The sequence below is a fragment of the Siphateles boraxobius genome, unplaced genomic scaffold (genome assembly GCF_051911475.1).
Source record: "Siphateles boraxobius isolate OS27281-9 unplaced genomic scaffold, OSU_SipBor_1 72, whole genome shotgun sequence".
Classification (NCBI taxonomy): domain Eukaryota; kingdom Metazoa; phylum Chordata; class Actinopteri; order Cypriniformes; family Leuciscidae; genus Siphateles; species Siphateles boraxobius.
This window is the reverse complement of record NW_027509200.1, coordinates 1,715,753-1,739,711: the sequence shown is the minus strand read 5'-3', so window position 1 is coordinate 1,739,711 and position 23,959 is coordinate 1,715,753. Positions and strand designations below refer to the sequence as shown.

At 43.9% G+C, this 23,959-nt stretch overlaps 1 protein-coding gene and 1 pseudogene across 2 annotated transcripts in view; both read left to right on the top strand.

The window, feature by feature from the left end:
- LOC143724299 (NACHT, LRR and PYD domains-containing protein 12-like) overlaps nucleotides 1–23,959 on the top strand; it is a 575,203-nt gene that overhangs the window by 428,562 nt on the left and 122,682 nt on the right. The gene's annotated exons all lie outside the window — the stretch shown is intronic.
- Nucleotides 20,030–23,959, top strand: part of LOC143724322 (protein NLRC3-like) — a 72,569-nt pseudogene continuing 68,639 nt past the window's right edge. The window contains exon 1 of the transcript XR_013197351.1: nucleotides 20,030–20,088. The product of XR_013197351.1 is annotated as a protein NLRC3-like (transcript). The remainder of the gene's footprint in view (nucleotides 20,089–23,959) is intronic.

Below are 23,959 nucleotides of genomic sequence, written 5' to 3'. Positions count from 1 at the left end.
AATTATTACCCCCCTAGTATTGGTAGGTTTAGGATTAGTTGTGGGGGAGGGGTTAGGATTAGGGGTGGGGTTAGGATTAGGCAATCAGATTCTGTTTTTAACGAGGGGGGTAATAATTTGGCAGGGAGTTGAAATTCGGTAAAATACCGGCAAACAGCGTCTCTTTGCCCCGCCCTCAAACACTGTAGTTTATCTGAGACTGAAAGAGTTTGGACCATCCTGGTGGTGGTGGGGAGGATGGAGGAGAAGGGACCATCCTCGTGGTGGTGGGGAGGATGGAGGGGAAGGGACCATCCTCGTGGTGGTGGGGAGGATGGAGGGGAAGGGACCATCCTCGTGGTGGTGGGAAGGATGGAGGGGAAGGGACCAAGAGGAATGGAGGCCGCTTTCGATGCCCAAAGTGCCCTTTTGTCAAGGCTAAATTTCCTCTCCTTTTTTGTAATTAAATGACCTTTTGTAATAATAATAATTTAGCCGTTAAAAAATGACCGACATGATGACCTTTCACCTGACGAACTCACCCGGGGCGATTCCTCACGCGCATCTTTTAATGTCGCGGCACACTAGCAGAGGATCTCTTCAACACCGCGGCTGCTGGTAAGTGCTGTTTCATTCTCAGCGAAGTGATTTTGATGTTTGTTTACTTAATATTTTACAAGAACGACGTGAAGAGAGCATGCAGAGATGTAGGGTGACCATATTTTGATTTTCAGAAGAGAGGACACTCGGCAGACCTGGCGCCAGACACAAAGTCATTGCATACTAACATTAATCGTTAATGATACAATGATAATTATTGATAGTGCATAATATTATATAATGTACAATGTACTGACGCTAAAGGTTCTTGCACCCCTCCACCACCAGGATGGTCCCTGCCCCTCCATCCTCCCCACCACCACCAGGATGGTCCCTTCCCCTCCATCCTCCCCACCACCACCAGGATGGTCCCTTCCCTGAAGGATGGAGGGGAAGGGACAATCCTGGCGGTGTTGGGAAGGATGGAGGTAATTGTTTGCGTCAGCATCTGCGAACTCAGACATGTAAGTACCGATCTTTTATACTATAGTATTAGAACATGATTGGTTAGTTGTGAAGGTAATAAGTGGCGTAACGATTGAGTCTTCCAGGCAGATCTAACGCTTAAGCTTTCATTATCATGTTTTTATTCAATTTATGAAGGTGCTGTAAATTTAATCGTTACATATTATGTCATAATTGAACAGCACTATCGCATTTTTATTTTAATTTTAAATTTCAACAATTTCAAGACTGACTCTTTCACACTGACTCAAACACTCTGGGCATCACGAAAGTTCAGTTTCAAACTCGTAATTACAACTTTGTGGTGGCGTTTATGTGTGTTCAGCTTATACATATGATCTACTGTATATATCTGACATGACTCCGAACGCATCATTACTCGTGTGCAATGACGTTAGCCAATCACAACAGTGGGCGTTTACTTACAAGCCTTAAAGGAGTCGCGCCTTAAAAACTGATCAATTCAGACAGAGGGTTGAAATAATATTTTGTTCTGCATATACATTGATGTCCGGCCGAGGAAAATTGACATCTTCACCCTTTAGTCAAATATTATTAAAAATGTGTTAAGCTGGCTATGATTAAACCTCTTGTTAAAAAAACGCAACTTGATCCCATAGAATTAGTCAATTACAGGCCGATCTCGAATCTACCTTTTCTGTCAAAGATACTAGAAAAGTCAGTATCCTCACAACTATGTTCCTTTTTAGAAAGAAATGGTATCTGTGAGGATTTCCATTCAGGATTTAGACCTTGTCATAGTACTGAGACAGCTCTCATTAGAGTCACGAATGATTTGCTCTTATCATCCGATCGTGGTTGTATCTCTCTATTAGTGCTACTTGATCTTAGTGCTGCATTTGACACTATCGACCACAACATTCTTTTAAATAGACTCGAAAATTATGTTGGCATTAGTGGAATTGCACTAGCATGGTTTAAATCATACTTATCTGACCGTCATCAGTTTGTAGTAGTAAATGAAGAGATGTCTTATCGGTCAAAAGTTTGGTATGGTGTACCACAATGCTCAGTACTAGGACCGTTGCTGTTCACTCTGTACTTGCTACCCTTAGGAGATATTATTAGGAAGCATGGCATTAGTTTTCACTGTTATGTTGATGATACTCAGCTCTATATTTCTTCACGCCCTGACGAAACTTACCAATCCACAAAATTAACGGAATGCATAGCTGATATAAAAAACTGGATGACTAGTAATTTCCTACTACTTAATTTCATATCCAGATCTGATGAAGGACCATCGCATGGACACAACGACAACGCATCCCTGAAGTGCCAGCCTCATCAACCCTGTGAAGGCCTCATGGACACCTCAACAAACTCGTCTCCATACCGTACTGTACACCATACCAAATGATGACTCCGACCCAACCAGATGGAACTGGATAAATATTGTGAAAGTTCTGATCCCATCTGACTTCTGACCTATAATGCTGCCTGAATCATAATCATACACTGTTTGTTCATTGGCCAAAGGAGGACTGGCCCCCGACTGAGCCTGGGTTCTCCCAAGGTTTTTTTTTCTCCATTCTGTCACTGATGGAGTTTTGGTTACTTGCCACTGTTGCCTTTTCGCCTTTCTTCGCCTTTGTCGCCATTGGCTTTTGGCTTGCTTAGTTGGGGACATTTAATTTTGTATTTGACAATACTATTACAACATTATTTTCCTGTTATCTCTGTAAAGCTGCTTTGAAACAATCTCTATTGTAAAAAGCGCTATATAAATAAAGGTGACTTGACTTTCATTGAACCGGTCATTGAACCGGTTCGGAGCTCTGATTGCCGATTGATGAACATTTGCCCATAAGTTCTAAATAAAGGTTGAAAAATAATCACATATGAATGAGTACATTTTTTAATACATATACTTTAAAATGTAGAAAAGAAATAGTCCTTTCCATGTGGTCATAAACTATGAATTGATTGAATGTACAGAAAATGTACTATATAGTGATATCGTTATCGTGATATGAGATTTTGGTCATATCACCCAGCCCTAGCCAGACTCATCATGAAGAGAATTCAATACCTGAGATCTGTATTCTTTTGGGAGTAGGCTACTAACTGTTGAAGCTCATTTCCACAGGGACTCTTAATGACTCTGTACAACAGATTGTAGCAAATGACTAATTTGTCTCCCTGTTGTCTCAACAGAGATTCAGGAAGAGTTAAGTTCTTAGTAGCTGTAAGAACTTTCCCTTTTTGTATTTCTTGTCTCACAGGTCAAATGTTGGAGTCCTACTTTTGAGCAAGTTTCAAGTCTACGTTGGACAACTGTGCCTTATGTTCCAGTTCCAACTGTATGGGGCAAACAGAAATCCCTAACTGATCTACTAGCCTACTGTCACGGAACTGGTAAATAGTGAAGCGAGGATTCATGTGCAGGAAACTCAGGATCTTTATTAAACAAAACAAAACTACAAACCAAAACTCCCTGTGGGGGAAAACAAGACAGGCATATGGCATCAAACAAGGAACATGAGGGAACATAGACAACGAACCAGCACAGGACTGCAAACACAGGGAGACTAAATAGGAAGCAAACAAACAAAGGTAACGAAAAAGGCAGGTGGGGCAAATCAATCAATAATCAGGTAACAAGATGGGAGGGGCCAGACAATTGACAAGAGAGCATATGGCACAAGGAATACAAGACAAGCCATGTGCTCACAACAAACTAGACTAAACACAAACACATGACAAACCGGGGATGTCAGAGCTCTGTCACCAAACCAGATATAAACCAAAAAGAGGTGACAGAACCCTGACACCTACCGCACGATTCTTCAGCAGAATTAGTATCTGCAAGCTGACAGAAAGCATTCACACCTGACCTAGGGATGTCATTGCCTATTCACAAAAGTGTACATTCCTATTAATTAACAACTAATTTTATTTAACATGAAAACAGATGAAAGAATGAAATATTGTAAATCAAAAAATAAAATCATTAAATTAAATTTCCAAATGTCTGTTGTGTATTTTCTTTCACACAAAATCACATTTTGATCCTCTTAGGTCAGAAATATACGGGATAGGCTATTTGAGTATTTTTGAGGATACTCAAATATTAATATTTAATTTGTATCCATAAGAAACCAGTAATGCAATTCCCTTTTGATATATTGTACTACAACATCAGAAATCAAAATGCAAAACACAGTACAAAACAAATGTCAAAATTAGACAACAAATAAGAAATGTGGGCCCACACACACTCTTAGTTTCAATAACCCCAGCCCGTTGCAGGCCTGTGTCGTTGCTTGAGAACGATGTGGCCGTGAAAACCAACAAATGGCCTCTTCGCTCCAACAAGCAAAATAAACAAACAAGTGTACTTGTGTCTTCCTTTTTCGACATGCACGCTGTCCACCGATCACGTTAGGAACTCCGTATGCGTCTGCGGTCTCACCAGCTATCCGCAGAATGACGATGAATTCCGCGAATTCTAAACCGCGAGGGGATTTAGAATGCTGTCTGGTTCCTCCTTTCTGTAGTCGCCTTATATAGTTTTTGACCACTTAAGGCCTGTTCACACCAGGACGAATTTCGCGCGTGATATTCGCCGACGTTTAACGCCTCGTGATTAAACAAAGGGCGCCAATGTGAGTGTGCACACCGACGCAAAAAACACCAAGCGTAAAAGCATAATTTTTTTAAAAACGCCTCGGGCTCGTTTTTTTGGTTTGACGCGCCGCGTCAAAAACTATCCGACCAATGAGATTGGTGCTTTTGCTCACGTGTCTGGAGCTTCTGAAGTTACAGTAAAACACAACTTGGGGGCGCTCAAACACAAAACGGTTTTGCCAAGCACACATATGTAACGGCGAACAAGATATACGCCAAGTAGCGTCTACACGCTGCCGGGAAGAAGACGAGGAAGATGCAAGCCAAGATAAATGTAGAGCTGTTGGTCTCGTTGGTGTTCGGAACATAAGGAACTGTATGACAAACGCGACAGCGAGAACAAAAATATTGATAAAAGAGAACTGAAGAGCAAATGGGCCTTGATGGTTTCACTTAATTGTCTTTAAAGTACATAGGCTTGTAACTTTTTCCAACAAACGTTTGACAATCGCCATAGTTTGTGTGCTGTAGTGTAGTGTTTGTGTTTACATTAAGCGCCATCTAATGTCAGGGAATGAATTTGCATGTTCACTCGGCTCATCATCAGCGAAAATCGCTTGGGTGTGAACACAAAAAACGCGTTGAAAAACGCTGGCGAATAACGCGCGCCGATATTCGTCCCGGTGTGTACGGCCCTTTAGACAGCTGTTATTTAAGTATTAAGTATTCTTTCTCTGAATCACCAGAAAATAAAGTGCAACACCACTTTCCGATCTGCCTCCATCTGTCCCTCTTCCTCCCTATAACAATCAGAATTCTCAATACCTGCACATGGGTGGGAGCAAGTAAACCAAGGACTAATCAAACACACACAAACCCAAGTTTTGAGCGAGTACCCCTCACATAAACATTTACCGTAATCTCAATAACATTAGAACGCGTGAAATGCAATACAATTATATAACCACATAGCATGTATGCCAATTTACCCCATGAATGTCAGAAACATGTTTACATGTTAGGAATTATCCATTTAGGATATTATAAATAACCCTAGCTGGGCTACATATTGTCTAAAGAAAATAAACAATATTGATGTTGTTTTTTCCTGGCTTTCAGGTTTTACCCATTATAAAAAGACTTGAATGACTACCATATGATGCTGATATAATGCATTTTAATCATCATCATATCTTTATTGCAGACTCAAGGTCCAAATGTATAAATCACAGACAGACAACTGAACGTGCTCCTCCCTAAATTTGTCAATAAAACATAATACATTTTTGCCCTGCCCAGAAGGACAATATTCTAGTTCTATACTCTGTCAACTGCTCGCTGTAGAATTTCCTTTATTGTGTGTGCATTCAAGAGAAGTAAGTGTGTTTGTTTATATCTTATGCTTATATGATTGTAACATCTCATTTCTTGTCTTTAGTGTGAGAATCTGAGTTAAGCTGTTACCGCTCCGTTCTATTATACCTGCGTCATCTTCAGAAGTGCTCGCCTCCGGAGCAATACCAGCCAAGTTTGTGTATTGTATTATGTTTAGATTATATTAACTGTTTAATCAGCATATAGTGTTGTTTCACATGAATAACCTGTTCAGACAGTATTCTTTGGTATGTTTATGACGGTCGTTTTTGCTTAAAGGCACAGTAAGGTCTTTAGATATGGTGCTCAGTCTAATATTCTTATTGTAATATTTAATGCTGCTGATCGTATGTATAGTGTATGAATTTCAGTTGTAATTTATGATGTATATGTCTTTATTTGTTTAAGACACCACACACACACGTGCCATATGAATGTGAGAGCGTACATAACAAGTTATTTCTTAAATTGGAACACAAAGTCCACACTAGAGGCTTAGTAACTACTAGCTAATTATTAACTAACTCTGTACTTTGTTCCGTTGCACCATTTGTTCTTAAGGCAGAACGTGGCTAGTAGATCATAAGCTATTTCCTATTTGAGTGGTCAAAATATCACTGAAATCTCATTTGTTATTATCTATTAATTAAGAAACTGGGACAATACATTTTTAACGTTTTTGTTTTGTTAATTGTTGTGGGTTATTATAATTAACATCTATAATGATCATGATTTAGTTTTATTATTAGGATTTTTGGTCTGGTTTTAATACAATTCACCGCACCCGCAAAAAAAATTAAAAACAAATAAAAATAAAAATCACAGTTAATGAAACAGCAAGCAGTTCAAAACAATATTATAATAAAATTATGACTTTACAAAAACACATTACAAAAATAAAACAACATAAATATGATATGATAAATAAAATGGTTTAACAAATATTTTATAATTTTATTTACCAGTAATATTTTCATTTTCACAAGCTGTTTGTACAGAAATTACAACTTTTTTAACTTCAAATGTTCAAATGTTACGTTTGTCCTTGAAGATAACTCTTAATATCCTTAACTGGGCTTGTTAATTTGTTAATTTGTTAATTTATTTAAGATGTGTGGAAATTACTGTGTTGTGTGGAACTTTTGTGGACGTTTAAAATGTGAGGCCGTGTTATAAAACACATACAAACAGTGTTACTTAAATTTAACTTGAATGGTTAGTGTGTTTCTACCTTGAAAGATTTTCGAGCTTCTAATAAATAAATGAATTATTTCATTATAAATATTGTATTATAATGTTGTTTAATGAAAAAATAAATAAAATAATGACGTGTTCTCTCTATGGCTTCCAGGTTTCAACAAATGAATTAGACTTGGATTGTAATGATCTATGACTGATGTGTAATGAGAACGCTTTTTAATGAATGAAGGTAAACAAAATATAAAGATTTAATAAATAAATGTATTCTTTCTATGGCTTCCAAATTAAAGTACAATTACATTTTTAGTGACTAGAATCACTGCTATGTGTTTTTAATAAAGACCAGTAATCTGCAGCTAATAGAGATATTTCCGCTGTTTTTCCACTCAGTAAAGCACATTACACAAACATGGCAGTCCTACTGTACGTTTACTAGCGATATAACATCAAATATAGAACTTTATTCACAAGACCAACGTGCTAATCCACAAGAAACTGTGTAACATAAACTGTAACTGTCATAAACCTCTGAATGCTGCCATTGACGTCACTGCCGTTATATGATACGCTGAGGAGCCTCACACAACTTTCATTTTACTCAGATATATTGAAAACTTTTTGCATTAACTATAGCTAAACAAAACTATTGTTCCCTTTCGTCCTGGGAACTCCGACGTGTCGTCGGGGGAGTTCCCTGACGAATTGGGATCACGTTAGGGAGCCAATTGCCTTCGAGAGAATTAAAAATGAGCCAATGGACATTGGCATGCAAGATTTGCATTCCGCGACCCGCCTACCAGCGCGGGTATAAAAGGCGGAAGTAAACATTGCGCAATGCTTTTTGCTTCGGAGCCGTCCAGTGTGTCTCTCTGTTGAGCTGAGCTGCTGTCTCTGAGAAGTTTTAAAACCAACGAGTCCTCTTTGGAAGGAGAAAGGATCCTCGGTGCTGGTGTCACGGTGCTGTTGAGCGACCATCGCTTCCCGCAGCCGGCCGTTTCTCTCTTAAAAAAAAAGCTGTTTTAACGGCTGGTATTGGTGGTGAGTGCAACACACGGGCTTGCAGTTTCCCCGTTGTGTTTGCCGCGGTGGTCCCTCTGTGCCTCGGCACATAAAAGAGTATCTCTTTTCTATCTAAAAGAGCAACACGGGCGTTTCGCGTCCTTTTCAGGATGTCGTTTCACCCGTGCGTTTCTGGATGCGGTCGACTTCTCCCTCAGGAAGATGGTCATAAACACTGCCTCTCGTGTTTGGGCTTAGGGCACGCTGAGGCAGCGTTTGTGAACGAGTTGTGTTCTCATTGCGGGAACATGACTCTGGCGATGCTGCGTTCGAGACTGCGAACCCTGAAATATGGGGGAGTCCCTTCAGAGAATCCCCGATCTAGTTCGTCTGCCGGTTCAGTTCAGCAGACGGCTACTTCGGTGATTCCTGTTGGTGAGCGGATGAGGGTTACCGTGCGGAATGTCCCGTCTGGTGAAAGATCCTCACGGGCTTCCCACGCCTCTAGTAGCTCGTTGCCATCAGGTGTCCCGGCGGGGCTTCCGGGACCGCCTCGTGCGGTTCCGTTTGTCTCCTTCGGGGCACCGCCTTAGGATCAGATGTCGATCGCGGCATCGGAGGAAGAGCGGACATCTTCTGGTGATGACTCAGCGGGTCTACCCCCTTCGGGCGTGGTGGCTGCGGCTGAGCCGGATCCGGAAATGGCCGCTATGCTCGAAAGGGCAGCTGCGAATGTCGGGCTCGTCTGGAGCCCTCCACCGGGTCCCGAACCTTCGCGGCTGGATGATTGGTGTCTCGGAGCGGGCCGTGCTGTTGCCCCGCAGCCTGCTCCAGTACCATTCTTCCCTGAAGTGCATGAGGAGCTGAGGAAGTCTTGGCTGGCCCCCCTCGCGACCAGACGTAGGCAACCTCGCTCCTCCTTCCTCACCACTCTTGACGGCGGAGCGGCGCACGGGTACGAGGGAATCCCCCCAGTGGAGCGGTCGGTTGCGATGCAATTGTGTCCTAAGACCGCTTCCTCCTGGCGGGGTGCCCCTTCACTCCCCTCCCGCGCCTGTAGGTTTTCCTCTGGTCTGATCAGGGATGCCTACATGGCGTGTGGAGACGCCGCTTCCGCCCTGCATGCCATGGCGCTGCTGCAGGTCCACCAGGCCAAAGCACTCCATGACATGCAGGAGGGTGGTCTCGACCCGGGATTGCTGCAGGAGCTGCGTGTGGCGACGGACCTCGCCCTCCGGGCGACGAAAGTCACCGCACCTTCCCTGGGTCGAGCGATGTCCACTTTGGTGGTCCAGGAGCGCCACCTGTGGCTCACCCTTGCGGGTATGCGGGAAGCGGAGAAGAACAAGCTTCTCAACTTCCCCATATCCCAAGGGGGCCTCTTCGGCGACGCGGTGGAGAGCTTCGCACAAGAGTTCTCCACCGCCCAGAAGCAGTCAGAGGCGATACGGCACGTCCTGCACAGGAGGCGGACTGCTGCTGGTCCGTCCTCTGTGGCCGTAGAGCCTCCGGCTGCTCGTCGCCGAGGTCGCCCTCCTGCGGCCGCTCCTCCTTCAGGGCAGCAGTCCACCCCTGGAGGACGGAGAGGGCGTAAGAGGGCGGCTAAGCCCGCTCAGACGCCTCCCGCCCCTTCCCGTAAAAAGAAGGGCGGGAAGCGTCCCTGAGACGGGCGACCTGGTCGAGGTTCTGGATCCTGCTCTTTCGGAGGGTGCCCCTGCACGCCTCCTTCCCCCGGGGGAGGGCCGGGCGGAAAATCTTCCTTTCCTTTTTGTTTCTTTTCCGCCGCTGGCCACTCGGTCAGCGGAACCCACATTTTCAAAAAAAGAGCAGTTTCTTCTTCCTCCTCCAGGTCATCCACAGCCGAGACTGGTGGGCACACAGTCTCCCCCGTCCAAGAGGGCCAGAACGGCAGCGTGTGCCGCCCCCGAGCGCTTACACCCCCGTTCCCCTCTTCCCAGTTTGCGGATAGCAGTGACGCAGCCCCAGCTGCGTCGCTCCGGTCTGCGGCTGGGCCCGGAGGCGCAGAGACCAGCACACGAGGAGGCAGGGCCTTGTTCCTCGTCTCTCCCCCTCCCCTCGCCACCGGGCAGTCCGCAGCAGAAGACCCACGAGCCTTCTCTGCTGTCTGCTCCTCGGTGGAAGCAGGTTGGTGTCAAGCACGCCCAGACCCCGCTCTTGGTCGCTACAACGCCACCAGACCCGGGTCCCTGTCTTCCACCTTGCTGCCCCTCCGCGGGTACGCCGGTGGTCCGGGTGGGTTCGTTGGGGCGGTACCTGGAAGCCTGGCTAGCGCTTCCGAGTCCGTCCCGGTGGCTCATCCGCACCATTCGGTTCGGCTATGCAATTCAGTTTGCATGCCGGCCCCCCAAGTTCAGGGGCATCCACTTTACCCGTGTGCGGTCAGTGGACGCCCCTGTCTTGCGGAAAGAGATCGATGTCCTGCTGGCGAAGGACGTGATCGAGCCGGTCCCTCCTGCCGAGATGAGGTCCGGGTTTTACAGCCCCTACTTCATTGTACCCAAGAAAGGCGGTGGGTTACGACCAATCCTGGACCTGCGAGTCTTGAATCGGGCCCTGCACAAACTCCCGTTCAAGATGCTCACGCAGAAACGCATTTTCGAATGCATCCGTCCCCAGGATTGGTTTGAAGCGTTCGACGTCTCGATTCTTCCTCGACACAGACCGTTTCTTCGGTTTGCTTTCGAGGGTCGGGCGTATCAGTACAAAGTCCTACCCTTCGGGCTGGCCCTGTTACCCCGCGTCTTCACGAAAGTCGCGGAGGCGGCCATTGTTCCCATGAGAGAACAAGGCGTTCGCATCCTCAACTACCTCGACGACTGGCTCATTTTAACTCACTCGCGAGATGTATTGTGCGATCACAGGGACATGGTGCTTCGCACCTCAGCCGGTTGGGGCTTCAGGTCAACTGGGACAAGAGCAAACTTTGCCCCGTGCAGAGGATCTCTTATCTCGGTATGGAGCTGGACTCGGTCGCCCGGACTGCGCGCCTCACAGAGGAACGCGTCCAGTCAGTGCTCACCTGCCTCAGGTCTTTTCGAGGCAGGACAGCGGTTCCACTGAAACAATTTCAGAGGCTCCTGGGGCATATGGCAGCCGCAGCCGCAGTAACGCCGCTCGGCCTGTTACATATGAGACCGCTTCAGCGCTGGCTTCACGATCGAGTCCCGAGGTGGGCGTGGCACAGCGGCACATTCCGGGTCAAAGTGACCCCGCACTGCCGCCAAACCTTCTCCCTGTGGTCGGATCCTGTGTTTCTACGGGCCGGAGTGCCCTTAGTCCAGGTTTCCAGGCATGCTGTGGTTTTCACAGATGCCTCTGCCACCGGGTGGGGGGCCACGTACAACGGGCATGCAGTTTCAGGTCTGTGGACGGGGCCTCAACTGCATTGGCATATCAACTGCCTAGAGTTGCAAGCAGTACGCTTAGCCTTGCGTCGCCTCAAAGGGGTTCTCAGACACAAGCACGTACTGGTCCGTACGGACTGCGACCGTTGCGTACATCAACCATCAAGGTGGTCTACGCTCCCGTCGTATGTCGCGACTCGCCTCCCACCTCCTCCTATGGAGTCAGAAGCATCTGAGGTTGCTTCGTGCCATTCACATTCCAGGGGAGCTCAACCGTGTGGCAGACGAGCTCTCACGGCTGCCTCCCCTGCCAGGAGAATGGCGACTCCATCCCCAGTCGGTCCAGCTGATTTGGAGTGTCTTCGGAGTCGCACAGGTAGACCTGTTTGCCTCTCCGGACACGACCCATTGCCAGTGGTTTTACTCCCTGTCCGAGGGGACCCTCGGCACGGACGCCCTGGCTCACAGCTGGCCCCGGGACCTGCGCAAGTATGCGTTTCCCCTAGTGAGCCTTCTTATACAGACACTGTGCAAGGTCAGGGAGGACGAGGAGCAGGTCCTTCTTGTGGCGCCGTATTGGCCCACCAGAACTTGGTTCACCGAACTCATGCTCCTCGCGACAGCCCCTCCTTGGCCGATTCCTTTGAGGAAGGACCTTCTTTCTCAGAGACGGGGCACTCTATGGCACCCGCGTCCAGACCTCTGGAAACTCCATGTCTGGTCCCTGGACGGGACGCGGAGGTTCTAGGTGGTCTACCACAGGCAGTGGTAGACACCATCACTTCCGCTAGAGCCCCCTCTACGAGGCGCCTCTATGCGTTGAAGTGGAACCTGTTCGTCGATTGGTGTTCCTCCCGTCAGGAGGACCCCCGGACTTGCCCGATCGATGTCGTGCTTTCCTTCCTGCAGGATGGGTTGGAGCGGAGGCTGTCCCCCTCCACCCTCAAAGTGTATGTCGCCGCAATAGCCGCGCATCACGATGCAGTGGAAGGTAGGCAAGGCAAGGCAAGGCAAGGCAAGGCAAGGCAAGGCAAGTTTATTTATATAGCACATTTCATACACAATGGTAATTCAAAGTGCTTTACATAGAAGAAATTAAAATAATCAAAAGAAATCAGAATAATTAAAACAGTTTAGAATAAAAGATAAAATACAGAAATCAGAATAATTAAAACATAAAATAAAATACAGTGCAAACAGTCGGACGAACAGTGGCACAGTGCTCATTCAGTAAATGCACAGCTAAACAGATGTGTTTTGAGTCTGGATTTGAATGTGACTACTGTAGGAGCACATCTGATCTCTTCTGGAAGCTGGTTCCAGCTGCGGCTGGCATAGTAGCTAAAAGCAGACTCGCCATGCTTAGAGTGAACCCTTGGTATTTCTAGCCGATGTGATCCTAATGATCTGAGTGATCTGTTGGGTTTATATTCAGTGAGCATATCTGCAATGTATTGAGGTCCTAGGCCATTGAATGATTTATATACCAGTAATAATACTTTAAAATCAATCCTAAATGTAACTGGCAGCCAGTGTAAAGACCTGAGGACTGGTGTGATGTGTTCATATTTTCTGGTTCTGCTCAGAATCCTAGCAGCAGCGTTCTGTATGAGCTGCAACTGTCTTATGGTCTTTTTGGGAAGGCCAGTGAGAAGTCCATTACAATAATCCACCCTACTGGTGATGAAAGCATGCACAAGTTTTTCTAAGTCTTGACTGGAAACAAAGCATCTAATTCTTGCAATATTTTTCAGGTGATAATATGCTGATTTAGTTATTGCTTTGACATGACTACTGAAACTAAGGTCTGACTCTAGAGACACACCCAGATTCCTGACTTGATTTTTAGTTGTTTGACCCCTAGACTGAAGGTATGCGTTCACCTTGAGAACTTCATCTTTGTTTCCAAACGCAATGACTTCAGTTTTGTCTTTGTTTAACTGAAGAAAGTTTTGGCACATCCAATTGTTTACTTCATCAATGCATTGGCAAAGGGAGTCAATGGGGCTGTAATCGTTAGGCGATAGGGCTAAGTAGAGCTGTGTGTCGTCTGCATAGCTATGGTAAGCGATTTGGTTCTTTCTCATTATTTGGCTCATTGGGAGCATGTACAGGTTGAATAGGAGTGGCGCAAGAATTGAGCCTTGAGGGACTCCGCATGTCATGGATGTCCACTCAGACTTATGGTCTCCTATACTCACATAATAACCTCTGCCTCCTAAGTATGACCTGAACCATTTTAGGACTATCCCAGAAAGCCCGACCCAGTTTTCCAGCCTGTCAAGAAGTATTTTGTGATCGACAGTGTCAAATGCAGCACTGAGGTCGAGTAGTACCAGCACTGATAATTTGCCTGTATCAGTATTTAAGCGAATATCATTTATTATCTTTATGAGCGCGGTCTCTGTACTGTGGTGCGGGCGGAAACCAGATTGAAAATGGTCAAAGTATCCATTCGAGCTTAAGAATTTGTTCAGCTGATTGAAGACAACTTTTTCAATGATCTTGCCTATGAAAGGAAGATTTGAGATCGGTCTATAGTTGTTTAATATGGTCTTATCCAGATTGCTCTTTTTCAGGAGGGGCTTGACAACAGCAGTTTTCAGGGAGGTCGGAAAACTCCCAGAGAGAAGTGAGGCATTTACCACTTCTAGGAGATCTGCTTCTAAGCTGTGTAACACATTTTTGAAAAAAGATGTGGGAAGTGCATCAAGGGCGCAGGTTGATGTTTTTAGTTGCTGTACGGTTTCTTCCAAAATTTTGCCATCAATTTCTTCGAAATCAGACATAGTTGCTACTTTCTCGTGCTGTTGTTTGATCTGCCTGACCCCAGCGCAACTCAAGGATGAGCTGATCACCTTTCTGATATTATTGATTTTCTCAGAGAAGAAAGAAGCAAACTCACTGCACTTTCTCACTGAGAGCATTTCACTGGGAATCTGGCTTGGGGGGTTTGTCAGTCTCTCTACAGTAGCAAAAAGAGTGCGCGTGTTGTTTATATTGCTGTTTATAATATTCGAGAAAAAAGTCTGTCTAGCTTTGCTTAGTTCCTTATTGAAAGCATGGATGCTGTCTTTGTAGATGTTATAATGGACTACAAGTTTTGTCTTCCGCCACATGCGCTCTGCTTTTCTGCATTGTCTTTTCATATTTTGCACTGCTGTTGAGTTTCTCCAAGGTGCTTTTTGTCTGCCACTCTTCTTCCTGACTTTCACAGGAGCAATATCATCAATTACACTCTTAACTTTTGAGTTAAAAGAATCAAGGAGAAAATCAACAGAGTCAGCAGATATGCTTGGTGTTAAAGATATAGCCTTCATAAATAGTACACTAGTATTCTCATTTAAGCATCTCTTCTTGACAGACACAGATCTAGCTTCAATGGCAGGAGAGATCAATATATCAAAGAAAATACAAAAATGATCAGACAGTGCTACATCCTTAATAACAATTGATGAAATGTTTAGACCCTTACTGATAAGTAAATCTAGAGTGTGTCCACGATTATGTGTGGCTCCATGTACATGCTGAGTCAGATCAAAAGTTTTTAAAACAGTTTTGATTTCTTTTGCCATATTGTTTTCTGCATTATCTATGTGAATGTTAAAATCTCCAGCAATGGCAAAGCAGTCAAACTCTGAGGAAATAGAACTTAACAGTTCTGTTAAGTTCTCAGCAAAAGCTGGAGAGTATTTTGGAGGCCTGTAAACAATGATAAGTAAAATGCGTGGAGCACCTTTTAACACAATACCCAGATATTCGAAAGACGGGTAATTCCCAAATGATATTTGCTTACATTGATAGACATCTTTATAAAGAGCAGCTAAACCTCCGCCTCTTCTGACAGCTCTGCAGACACTCATAAAAGTAAAGTTAGGAGGGGCTGTTTCATTGAGGACTGTTGCACTGCAACTTTCTTCTAGCCAAGTTTCATTTAGCAACATAAAATCCAGGTTGTATGTGGTTATTAAGTCATTGACTAAAAGTGATTTATTTTTAAGTGAGCGGATGTTTAAAAGTGCTAACTTAACAGTCTTACTTTTTGTCCCCACAGCAATCTTGGTATGTCGTGTAATAGGCACCAGATTAGATGGGTTTGCTGTACGGCTTTTGAAGGCCTTAGACTTTCTATCATGTAATTGAACAGCAATAGAAAAACATACAGGCACACTGGGTTCCCGCTTGTTCTGTAAACATTTGAGAAAGTTATTGTTATCATAGCGGGGACCCGACACATATCACTGAGAGCTGGTATCAGTTGTTTTTGGTTCACCTCGAGCCGCCGGAGGAGGGTGTGGGCCCTGGCGCTGTGGCAGAGGCCGAAGAGCTCTCACAGGGGGAGGGGGAGGGCGAGCTGGGCCCGTAGGCTTTGGTGGTTGTGGGGCCTGGCGTTTTTTGGTTGGTATCTGGGGGCTCGCAGCAAAAGAGTGGGATAGTCTAGTTCCAGCATGCACCAGTTGTTCCATTTTCTCTGAGAAGCACAGAAGTGGAGATGCTGGAGAGAGTGATAATGTTTCCAGTGAGAGTGATTTTTGCTCTGGTGTTATTGGAGGCTGTAATATGCTGTCCTGGTTTCCCTGGCTGTTTTCCAGAAAGTCGTCCTTGGGTGCTGTATATTGGAGCAGTGCTGGTATGTCACAGTCTGTCTGTGGTGAGCTCTGTGGGCAGGGCTCAGCTGAGATTGTGTCCGTGAGCAGAGGTTGTTGTGGCTGAGTGGTGTTATCACTGTCCTTGTGTGATGTGTCAACCGCATGTCCATTCAGGGGCTGAAGTGAAATCCTGTGGTCATTCATACTGTATCCAGGTGTGTGTGTGCCATTCAGGTTGAGTGGATTGGCACACATTGCAGAAGGATGACGGAGGGAGAAGTAGATATTGTCCTTTAGCACTCTTGAACCAAGTTTGTTTGGGTGGTGGCCATCCTGTTGAAACAGTTGCCTCTGACTCCAGAAAAGATTGAAGTTGTCAATAAAGTTCACTCCTTTTATATTGCAGGTTTTTTGCAGCCATGTATTAAGCCCAAGCAACCGTGAAAACCTGTTTGTTCCTCTTGCTGGGAGTGGTCCACTGATGAATGTTTGAACTTTCAGTCTTTTAAGTGTTTCAAAAAGTTCATTGAAATCCTTTTTAAGAAGTTCCGACTGCTCTTTATGAATATCATTCTTCCCCACATGAATGATCAGTCGATTTGCAGTCTTATGTTTCATCAGAATGTTCTGAAGTTCCCTGTTTACATCAGATGTTGTTGCTTGTGGAAGGCAGCACGTTGTTGTATCCCTGCTATTAATGTTTCTGATTACGGAGTCGCCCACTATCAGAGTCCTGGGCTCGGCTGCACTGTGAGCTGAGTGCCGCTGTCTGCTCGACCTTGAGCCCCAGTTAGCATCAGTGTTAGCTACTGGCTGATTCTGTCTGTGTGTGATCACATTCATCAAATTTGGGGATTCCTCATTCATTAATACTTCAAATCTGTTCTCAAGATGTATAGGCGGTGGTAGGAGACCAGTGTTTGCAGTCCTTGTCAGAGCCGTATCTGGGGTAGAGGATGCTACTGCAGTAATATGTGATGCTCGTGACAATCTGATGTCTCGAGTGCCTTTGGGTCTCGCACCCTGTTTGTGCCATCGATTAGTAAAACGATCGGCTTGTTTCTCTACACTCAGTATGGCCTGTCGAGAAGCACTAGATTCATGGGACTCACCGGCTGTATGCTGAGGACGTCCATGACGAAGCTCTGTTGTGTGTTCCGTCTGGTTTGGTGGTCCCGCAATTAACTATGTTTCAAGAATTGCAATCCTTTGTAAAAGTCTGTGGCAGTTGGAGCAGCAAGTAGATTCCAGAGGAGGCATTTTCTTATCCTTATGAATGTAGGCAGTTTTGTTTTCTCTTCCCCGGAATGTAAGCTTTCAGTGGGAGGCTGGTTGAATAAAATAATTCTGCTTTTTTTTGTAGTAATCCAAACGTTTGAGCACTGTGCTGATTTGCTGAAGTTAAAATTAGGTGATAAAAGGAGATAAAATATAGAAATATAAAAGCGATAGAGCAAAGCGCGGAGCAGTAAGCGAGAGCGTCCGAACAGTAGCTGAGCAGGAAGTAGCCCCTAGGGAAGCACAACCTGGTCATCAGATTCCTTAAGGGTGCCAGGAGGTTAAATCCACCTCGTGTTTCGCACTCTGTACCCTCTTGGGACCTTGCTCTGGTACTTAGAGCTCTTCAAAGTCCTCCCTTTGAGCCTTTGCTGACGGTAGAGCTTAATATCCTGTCCATTAAGACAGCGCTCCTGTTGGAATTGGCCTCTATCAAGAGGGTCGGGGATCTGCAGGCTTTTTCGGTCGACGAATCGTGCCTAGAGTTTGGGCCGGGCCTTTCTCACGTTGTGTTGAGACCCCGGCTCGGATATGTGCCCAAGGTTCCTACCACTCCCTTCGTGGACCAGGTAGTGAACCTGCAAGCGCTGCCCAAGGAGGAGGCAGACCCAGCCCTGGCTTTTCTTTGTCCCGTACGTGCCCTGCGGGTTTATATTGACAGAACGCAAAGCTTCAGAACCTCAGATCAGCTCTTTGTCTGTTACGGAGGCCAGCAGAAGGGGAAGGCCGTCTCCAAGCAGAGGTTAGCCCACTGGTTAGTGGATGCTATCACCCGAGCTTATGAGTCTCTGGGTGAGCCTTGTCCTCCCAGGTTGCGCGCTCACTCCACTAGAGGTGTTGCCGCTTCCTGGGCTTTGGCTCAAGGCGCCTCGCTGACAGACATCTGTAGAGCTGCGGGCTGGGCGACACCTAACACGTTCGCTAGGTTGTATAGCCTTCGTGTGGAGCCTGTTTCCTCCCGAGTTCTGGCTACGGCCAGTGGTTCGAGGGAATAGGTTGTGTCGGCTTGCTGCGCCATTCCGCCTCAAACAGCGGATACGTGTGTTCTTTGCTCCGTATGGCGCCCTACGTTGGTGAGCCTCGTGAGTTCCTCCTTCACCCCTCCGGTGCTGGGCGTGGCGGTCCGCCCGGCGCCAGGTCTGCTACCTCTAGTAGGAGTTGTTAGTAGACTGGGGGCTCCAGTGGTCTCTACTGTGACCCATCATGCCACGTGCAGTTTAGCCGTGTCTTCCCCTTGACGGACTCGTTCGTCGTCCCTGCTGAGTACGCTCCCACTTCCCTTGGATTGGGACTACCTCAGGGACTGCCATATGTTTCACTATACCTTCGGGCTAGTACATATGTGTATTCCTGGCCTTCCTCAGTCAGGCTGGGGCTTCCGCAGCGTTTCCTCCTCTCTTGAGGGAACACTTTCCCAGTGTTATCCAATGTCCACTGTGCGGGTCTTGCGGAACAGCAGTGTGGTTCCCGTGCTAGCTCCCGCAACTTATTTCAAGAAACTGCTGCAGGGTAGCTTAGCCGGACGCTGGAAGGGGCCAGCACCATGGCGTTTTATTAGGGATCCCAATTCGTCAGGGAACTCCCCCGACGACACGTCGGAGTTCCCAGGACGAAAGGGAACGTCTCTGAGTACAGGGAACGGAGACGTGTCGTCCCTTCGCCATGTCGCTGTACCTTCGCGGAGGACTGAACACTGTTCGGCTCCTCAGCGAAAAGCATTGCGCAATGTTTACTTCCGCCTTTTATACCCGCGCTGGTAGGCGGGTCGCGGAATGCAAATCTTGCATGCCAATGTCCATTGGCTCGTTTTTAATTCTCTCGAAGGCAATTGGCTCCCTAGCGTGATCCCAATTCGTCAGGGAACTCCCCCGACGACACGTCGGAGTTCCCTGTACTCAGGGAACGAGGGTTACATACGTAACCGAGACGTTTTTGTGATGTGAAATCGAAAGTATTTTTGAACCAGACATTTACAGTAGACAGACAGATGAAGCCTAACGTCAATCAACAACAATCTGCTTTTATTAAACTGAATATTTTAGTTCTTATAGCAATTATGATTAGTAGTTATACACTACGACCATTATAATTCTGGTTACTTATACTCAATCAGATATTGAAGGATCATTTGAAAGTAATGACATCAACCAACATTGTGACCTTAAAGTAATGATTAAATGACAAATGATTCAACAATTAATAAAGATTGGGTAAATATGATTGTAAAATGATATTAAACTGAAATAGAGAATGTAACAGATCGGGTTCAGTTTTCCCACTAAGTGTTTTAAACACAATTTCTGTTCCTCAATGAATTCATATTTAGAGTCAGTTAAACTCATTAAACAATCTGAAATTATAAAGACCATCGGGTTATTTTACATGGCAATATATTTGTCTGTAACTCACTTTATTTTATACATTGTTTTGCTGTTGCTGTTATTGATGATAACTCTTTATTCTTCATGATTGTGTTGAATAAGATGTTGTTTATGTGTGTAAAATGTTGTGATTTGCAGGTGATGCTGAAGGATTGAGTGTTTTCAGAAACCAGTGCTGATCAGTTTTCAGTGTCAGTTTAGCTGCAGTATGTCAGAGGAAAGAGGAAAGGACTCTCTCTCTCAGATGAGTCTCTCAGAGAAACACAGGTAAGACTGCGTCTGTTTTCACACTATCAGTTTACACTCCACTGGACTTTGTGTTTCCCTGTCAATAACACAACTTTAAGCATTCTTCTAGATTTGCAAATGCTTAGCACAACTTCAATTTTAAACTTCTTAAATTAACTCTGACATTGTCTATAAAGTCCTGTTTGCTCTATAGAAAATATGATAGCAGGGGCGTCGCTAGGCCCTTTTTAGGGGGGCTTCTAAACTTCTGCCTAGCCCCCTTAATAATGTGTGATTAATGTAGGCTACACAAATTCGTGTTCGCTTCAGTCTTGTTATAATCAGATTCACCGCGTTCTTCATTTTTAATCCGCAGCGGCGCCGAGCAGGGAGCACGTCAGAAACAGAGGACAGGGTGTGTGTGTTCATCTGAGCCTTATTGGTCTGTCACTGCTCGTCAATGTCAGAATATTTGAGATGACCAATCAAATCAAAGTAGGAGGGCTTTATGTTCATAGACGCTGCTGAGCGCGAATTTTGACAGTGCGACTCGACGCGTACGGTCAAGTGCGAGATAAGATGTAAGTAGGTAAACTTAACATTTTATATTTGACTTTTTTTTTAGGTCATAAATGTTAAACGAATGACAAAAAATAATCAGACAAACGAATATAGTTTTTTTAAAGAATTTATAGTTTGAACTGAAAATAGGCCCATGTAACTTGTAATGTAATAATTAGTTTACTGTCATTGTGAGGGGACAAGAAACATTAACAAAGCCGTTTTCATCATGTTAGGCACAAGATTAATAATGAATGTTTCACTCAACATTATGAGAACTTCACAAGAACGTTTCATGAACGTTGTTCTAAGAACGTTTTCACTCAAAATTATGAGAACATCACAAGGACGTTCCATGAACGTTGTTCTAAGAACGTTTTCACTCAACATTATGAGAACATCACAAGGACGTTCCATGAACGTTGTTATAAGAACTTTTTCACTCAACATTATGAGAACATCACAAGAACGTTCCATGAACGTTGTTCTAAGAACGTTTTCACTCAACATTATGAGAACATCACAAGGACGTTCCATGAACGTTGTTATAAGAACGTTTTCACTCAACATTATGAGAACATCACAAGGACGTTCCATGAACGTTGTTATAAGAACATTTTCACTTAACATTATGAGAACATCACAAGAACGTTCCATGAACGTTGTTCTAAGAACGTTTTCACTCAACATTATGAGAACATCACAAGGACGTTCCATGAACGTTGTTATAAGAACATTTTCACTTAACATTATGAGAACATCACAAGAACGTTCCATGAACGTTGTTCTAAGAACGTTTTCACTCAACATTATGAGAACATCCCACGAACGTTCAGTGAACATTGTTATAAGAACGTTTTCACTCAACAGTATGAGAACATCAGTCAAGAACAAATAACATCACAAGCACGTTCTAAAAACTTTGTTCTAAGAACGTTTTCACTCAACATTATGAGAACATCACAAGAACGTTCAGTGAACGTTGTTATAAGAACGTTTTCACTCAACATTATGAGAACATCACAAGGACGTTCCATGAACGTTGCTCTAAGAACGTTTTCACTCAACATTATGAGAACATCACAAGGACGTTCCATGAACGTTGTTCTAAGAACGTTTTCACTCAACATTATGAGAACATCACAAGAACGTTCAGTGAACGTTGTTATAAGAACTTTTTCACTCAACATTATGAGAACATAACAAGGACGTTCCATGAACGTTGTTCTGAGAAAGTTTTCACTCAAAATGATGAGAACATCACAAGGACGTTCCATGAACGTTGTTCTAAGAACGTTTTCACTCAACATTATGAGAACATCACAAGAACGTTCAGTGAACATTGTTATAAGAACGTTTTCACTCAACATTATGAGAACATCACAAGGACGTTCCATGAACGTTGTTCTAAGAACGTTTTCACTCAACATTATGAGAACATCACAAGAACGTTCAGTGAACGTTGTTATAAGAACGTTTTCACTCAACATTATGAGAACATCACAAGGACGTTCCATGAACGTTGTTCTAAGAACGTTTTCACTCAAAATTATGAGAACATCACAAGGACGTTTCATGAACGTTGTTCTAAGAACGTTTTCACTCAACATTATGAGAACATCACAAGAACGTTCAGTGAACGTTGTTATAAGAACGTTTTCACTCAACATTATGAGAACATCAGTCAAGAACAAATAATATTACAAGCACGTTCTTAAAACTTTGTTCTAAGAACGTTTTTCTCTCAACGTTACGAGAATGTATTTTAACTCTATATACATTATAAGAATGTTCCAAAAACATTATTTCAGGAAGGTTTTTAACTAACATTTACATAACTTTTACATAACGTTATTAATAATGAATGTTTCACTCAACATTATGAGAACTTCACAAGAACGTTTCATGAACGTTGTTCTAAGAACGTTTTCACTCAAAATTATGAGAACATCACAAGGACGTTCCATGAACGTTGTTCTAAGAACGTTTTCACTCAACATTATGAGAACATCACAAGGACGTTCCATGAACGTTGTTATAAGAACATTTTCACTTAACATTATGAGAACATCACAAGAAAGTTCCATGAACGTTGTTCTAAAAACGTTTTCACTCAACATTATGAGAACATCAGTCAAGAACAAATAACATCACAAGCACGTTCTAAAAACTTTGTTCTAAGAACGTTTTCACTCAACATTATGAGAACATCACAAGAACGTTCAGTGAACGTTGTTATAAGAACGTTTTCACTCAACATTATGAGAACATCACAAGGACGTTCCATGAACGTTGCTCTAAGAACGTTTTCACTCAACATTATGAGAACATCACAAGGACGTTCCATGAACGTTGTTCTAAGAACGTTTTCACTCAACATTATGAGAACATCACAAGAACGTTCAGTGAACGTTGTTATAAGAACGTTTTCACTCAACATTATGAGAACATAACAAGGACGTTCCATGAACGTTGTTCTGAGAACGTTTTCACTCAAAATGATGAGAACATCACAAGGACGTTCCATGAACGTTGTTCTAAGAACGTTTTCACTCAACATTATGAGAACATAACAAGGACGTTCCATGAACGTTGTTCTGAGAACGTTTTCACTCAAAATGATGAGAACATCACAAGGACGTTCCATGAACGTTGTTCTAAGAATGTTTTCACTCAACATTATGAGAACATCACAAGAACGTTCAGTGAACGTTGTTATAAGAAAGTTTTCACTCAACATTATGAGAACATCAGTCAAGAACAAATAATATTACAAGCACGTTCTTAAAACTTTGTTCTAAGAACGTTTTTCTCTCAACGTTACGAGAATGTATTTTAACTCTATATACATTATAATAATGTTCCAAAAACATTATTTCAGAAAGTTTTTTTACTAACATTTACATAACTTTTACATAACGTTAGCGTAAGTTATAGGAACGTTCCCTGTTAGCTGGGATATAGGCATGTGTAGGGCTGCATAAAATAATAACAATAGCCTAGATAGCAGGCAGCCTATAAATCGTTAAAAATGATGACTTCAGTAACACTACACTAGACAAACATATATTGTTTATCATATGTTACTTCAAATATTTCTATTCGTTATGAAATGAGATGAGTTTGGCGTGAAGCGTAATGTGTGGCGTGTTTTGCTTTTCAAACACACAGCGTGACTCAAACCCAAACTCAGCGCGTGCAGCGATCGAGCCGCTCCAAACTATGAAACATTATTGTTACATTATACATCTACGTTTGAGCAGATATCCACAAACACAGTATTTAACAATAAACACAGGTCTAAACATTAAAATATTCACCATATTAGAATAAACACTCATACTAGCAT